The sequence below is a fragment of the Triticum dicoccoides genome, chromosome 6A, assembly GCF_002162155.2.
Source record: "Triticum dicoccoides isolate Atlit2015 ecotype Zavitan chromosome 6A, WEW_v2.0, whole genome shotgun sequence".
Taxonomy (NCBI): Eukaryota; Viridiplantae; Streptophyta; class Magnoliopsida; order Poales; family Poaceae; genus Triticum; species Triticum dicoccoides.
The window spans coordinates 613059104-613064525 of NC_041390.1; positions in this window are offsets into that span (position 1 = coordinate 613059104).

Sequence of the window (5422 nt, forward strand, 5' to 3'; positions counted from 1 at the left end):
AGCGTGAGAAGCGGTCACCTCCTTAAGCTTAAGTTAAGCAAGGGTAATAAACTTGAAACAATTAAGTACAAATGACCTATCATTCAATGGACATGAACTTTTGCTTCATTATTTTTCCTTGTTATGGTCTGGTGACTAGTGGCTCCTTGCCCCCACTCGCATACAAATGAGCAGAATTGGTTGGTACGGACGACAGCGATAGTCGTCTTGGACAGATTTTGCCAAATGAGCCAAGGCCTACTCTGTAGAAGATCTGCAGATTCCTCTGTCCGTGTGCACGACAGGTACCACGCCGTCTGCGTTGCAAACCGGCAAAGCCGAAGATGTCGGGCACACTAAGAGCATGTATAATGGTGTTATCTTAGAAATGCCACGTAGGATAAATGATAAGACGAAGGAGAGATAACTCAAAAAAAGCCTTGTGTTATCTTATTTAAGAGAAGACAAGAGATGATCTTTTAGCACAATATATGTCTCACCATATTTTTAGGAATAACTAATTATTGAAGATAAGGCTAAAAGATGATCCATTGAAGACATTTAGTTTTATCATCTCTAAATTACATCCAAGATTTAAGATAAAACTACCTTATCAACCATTGTACATGCCCTAAGCCGGTCACTCTTCCGGCTCCACAAGCCCAGCAGGATAACAGTTCTGATTTTTTTTTAGTTGAACTTGAATGGCGGTGGCAACTTTTCAGCGTCCGTACTGCCTTCAGCAGGATGTCAGAGAATTATAATGTTAAGAAGTAGTGGACTGGAATACTTATCATACCTTTATGTTATATTTATGTTTTCTTTATCATATCCTTATGTTAATGACTGACATTTTAATGGTACTTTTTTTAATACCTTTTCGTACCTTCGCAAGGACGGTAGAAAAACTCCACTATGACAACAATAATCGTCCAGGTCCCAACCAACTGATATATAGACAAGCAATCCATACTGAACGCAAGAAGAATATACTGGAGCATCGGATGCAGGACCGAAGATGCAATGGAGGAATCTTCATTACAGCTGGGTTCACAGTTAGAGCGAATCGAAGAACATCTCTGTACCTACGTTACATGTCCTGTGACCCTGATCGATTGACTAGATGGAGAAACTATATTGACTAGTAGCAAAAAGAGAGAGAGAGAGAGAGAGAACCAATATTGACCATGAATCATATGGAACACACGCTTTAATTTTTGAGGAATCAAGGGGGGAAAGATCCTCACCCTGAAAATCACGCGCTTTGTGAACGTGGAAATCTGTGAAAAAAGCCACAAAGGTGATTAAATTTCAGTGGACCTGATCACATATGGGCCAGCTTTCCAAAAGAGAGAGCAACGGTATCCATTCTTTGCTACCCGACCAATTGTTAATCAACAGCTTTCGTGTGAGTCCAATTCCAATCCTGGGTCGGTATTGTCAAACGCAAAATATTATTTAATGAACCTCTATCAAGATTCTGGATAGACCCTAGCTTTCCCCCCTCCCTTTTTGTTCTTTTTTTTGCTTGCAGGAATCAGCATGTCAGTACCATAGTTTGAGCATGCAAGCTGTTCATATATGGAAAATCTTTTTTATTTTGCAGAATTCATATCTGAATAATCGTGCTACGCTTATTGATTTACATTACATATTCTACATCCGAAAGGACTCTCAACCAAACAGCACCACGGGTACATCAAATAAAAATAAAAATAAAAAGTGTTAAAAAAAAGGAAAAAGCTTACCTTCTACCGGCCGATCGTGCTCGCCCGTCCACCGGCTCCGTGGCCATTCGATCATGTGTTGATTAGACAGTTGACAGCGTCCCCACGTCCGCTAAAGCCGCGTCCATTTTTCTGTAACTCACGTGTTGTTTCAGGACAGTCATTCCTACAACTGGGTAATTAACAATAGGTTGATAACCACGCCGCATCCGTCTCCTTCAGCGATTGACACGCCTCACGTGGGCCCCCACTCCACCGATATCTTTATCATGAGCGAAACACCTCCACACTTTTCTCGCCCATAGCCAAAACTCATTGTGAGTTAACAGCTTGGCCAGCGCCGTCCGCCCGCGCGCGCTTCGCCGGCGAGCCGCACCCCTTGTTGCTGCTCGCCGTCCCGCCGCATCCGGCTACCCCCTGTGTCGCCGTTGCTGCTAGAGGAGCACATCAAGAAAAGCAACGGCTTGTCTACGACGACGATTGTTCGGCGGCGGTGTTGAGGAAGATGGCCAAAGAGCAGTTCTTGGTGACGCAGCTGCTCGTTGTCTTGCTTCCGGCGATCCAGCTAGCCGGCGGCAAGCTCGCCCAGGTCGTCGCCAAGATGTTTGAGAGCATACTGGACTGCTCGTCCAAGGTCAAACCATGCTGAAGCTTTTCAGCTCGATCTGCTGACACATAGCTTCTACCACAACATCACCTTGGTTGCAATTTTTTTTTGCGACAAGGGTCTTGTTGCAGGAATGCAGAGAAGAGGCCGGAGATGTTGTTGAAATTTTTGCAACAAGAGTCTTGTTGCAGAAATACAGAGAAGAGGTCGGAAATGGTCTTGCAACAAAGGTTATCTTGCAATGCAGGTTTTGCAACATGGGTCTTGTTGTAGGAACATGGGCGGGTTGGGGACGGCGCCGCGCTGGGTGCAGCTTTGTCGGGGCCGGGGGCAATAACATGCTTGCTGCGGGAATTATTGAGGGGGCATGCGTGCCGCGGGCACTACATCAGACGGATAAAAGTGCGGGGATCCAACAGCCATCAATACGGCGGATATTTTAGAATCATCGGCCGATGGACGCGTAGCAGCGCCCTAAAAAAAGCACCATGGGTACAGTTTTTGAGTTCTTATTAGGTGCACCACCTTTTTTTGACGGGATTTTAGGTGCACCACCTAATATGCCTAGTGGTGAGACGTACTTTTAATCCTGACCGTCAGGTGGAAAAGGGTATCACCGGAACTTCCTAAAATTTGATTCAGAGCTGTATGTCGGATGTTGTGGCTAGATGTCAATTGATTGAGAAACTCAAAAGAAAAAATTACACATATCTTCATGTAAGATCTCATAAATATAGCATCGAGCAAGACATAACCAAGTCTCAACAGACTAAAGTTGGAACTAGATGTAACACATCACAATATCAAGTCCTAAGAGCATCTACAGCCGCATTGGGCAAATCCGACCCCTCAAACGCCCGCAGATGCGTCCGGACGCGTCCGCGGACAGTGACCGGTCACCCGTCAGAAAACGCATGCCACGTTCGGATACCTCAAATCCATATTATGACATGCAACGTGAAACCTAATGTACGCGGAGCTCGTCCGGTGCCGCTCCCCGCCCGTCCGGCTCCGTCCTGGCCATGACCGACAGCCGGCTACGCTCCTGAAAGTGTTGGGCCGGTCGCCGGCAAGGTAGGGTAGGGCATGGGACCCGAGCTGGCTCACGGAACTCAAGGCCCCGCCGTCTCCCATGCCCTACCATTCCTCACTGGAGACCGGAACCCGAATGGTGCCGGTGGATGTCAGATCGATGATGGATCCGTCCGGAGACGAGCTGCCGACATCCACCACAATGCGGTTGCGACGCCCGGAATGATGCCCCATACGGGGCGCCGGAGAATGCGACTTTGTGTCGGGGGTTGGGTGCGACATATACCAATGGATGGCTTATCATGGTGGGGGTGAGTAGAACGTCGCCGGTGCCCGGAAGCGGGATAAGGCGTAGACACGAACGCCGGCGTACTTTACCCAGGTTCGGGGCTCTACTAGGAGATAACACCCCTAGTCTTGCTCTGTGGGGTCTCCGCATGATCACTACGGCAAAGAGAGTACAAGAGCGCTCCTCGAGCTGTATGCTCGAGGTAGGAGAAGGCAGAGCTAGCTCTCTCCTTCCTCTATGATCTGGTCTAGTTCTAATGGGGCGGAACCCTTTGCATGGGTGCCCTGGGGGGTTTATATAGGCCTACCCACCAGGGGTACAATGGTAAACTGACTGGGCGCAGGACCCAAACGTCAGTCTCTTCGCCCGCCGGCCTTTCTGCCGACTGCTGGGGCCCGCCAACTGGTGGGCCCGGCCGACTGGTCCAGTACGGAGCCGACAGGTCGTACCCGCTATTGATTACTGTAGCCGTGCTTCTAATGACCCAGGCTTGGTCATGGGGTCATGGCTATAGTCCCGCCGCCTGGCGGGTGATCACTGTAGCCACTCTCTGTCTCGTCTGGTTAATGGCGCGGGGGACCCGTGGGAGGGGCTGGCCGACTCCCGGGGGCCAGCTCCCTACGGGTCCGACTGGTGGCGCTCTTGCCGTCTTCTGGACTCTCGCTGACCCGTAGGGCCCGTCATCCGTGGACCGTACTGACAGACCGTCGTGGGTGCAGGACTCCGCCCACTGTTGCTGATGTCAGGGATGGCACAGCAACAGTGCAGCTCTATACGGAGATCTCCGTTGGTACGGCGTACTGTGGCCTAGCCATCCCCTGGAAAGGGGAGGGAGTGGGCTTCACTGTTGCCACTCCCCGTCCCATCACCCCTGATGAGGGCATGGGCTTTGTTGGTGTCGTGGGCCGACTCCTCGTGGCCGGCTTCTCTAGAAGCCGCCAGGCGGGAGTCGGTCGGTCTTGACCTCGCCTCTAGGACTCGGCCGCATGCGGGTAGTCAACTGTTCCTTCAACCGGCCTCCAGAAGGCGGCTCTTCATCTGGAGTCTTGAGGGGCGCAGTCAGCCCCGATGTCTTGAAAGGTTCTAGTCCTCGGGTTAGCCTACCCGTGGTCCATTACTCCGACAGTAGTCCCCGAAACTGATGAGGCGTTGCGGATGATCAGCCGAGGAGCCTCAGCAGTTTCTTTCTCCGAGTGCTTGAGGTGAAAACCTCATTCGACTTCTGCCGGGCCGACTGGCAGGAGTCGGACTCGCCCAATTTGACTTGTCCAAAATTTTCAAACGCCCCGACGGGATCCCAGTGGCGTACTAGCTAAGCTTCCAGGCCGCCGCCCGTTTCGGGCCCGTCACATGGCAACGAGCGACCGGGCCAGTCTGCTCTCCCACATGCGCGACGGGACACGCCTATAGGTGGGGCCCACCACTACCGCACCTTGACGCGCGAGCGGATCCGCTGCGGCCGGAGTGGACGGTTGAGGTTCCCGCGGAGTTACTGCGCGCGGTAACTTTGCGCGATAAACGTGGGGGTGCGGGGTAGTGGGTGCAGTAGATCCCACAACCGCCCCCTCGGCTTCGCAGCCCATGAGTCTATAAGTAGGGGGAGGAGGGGGAGCGGCGGAGCAAGCACGCCCCGCCTCCTCATACTTCTTCTTCTTTTCCCTCTCGCCGCTGCGCCTCAAGCTACGTCAAGCGTTGCGGTGATCTGCTCACAATGAGCTCTTCCTCTGCCGACACGCCCCCTACGGCGCACTCCTGCACCTGGGACGGTTTGGAGGTCCACGACGATCA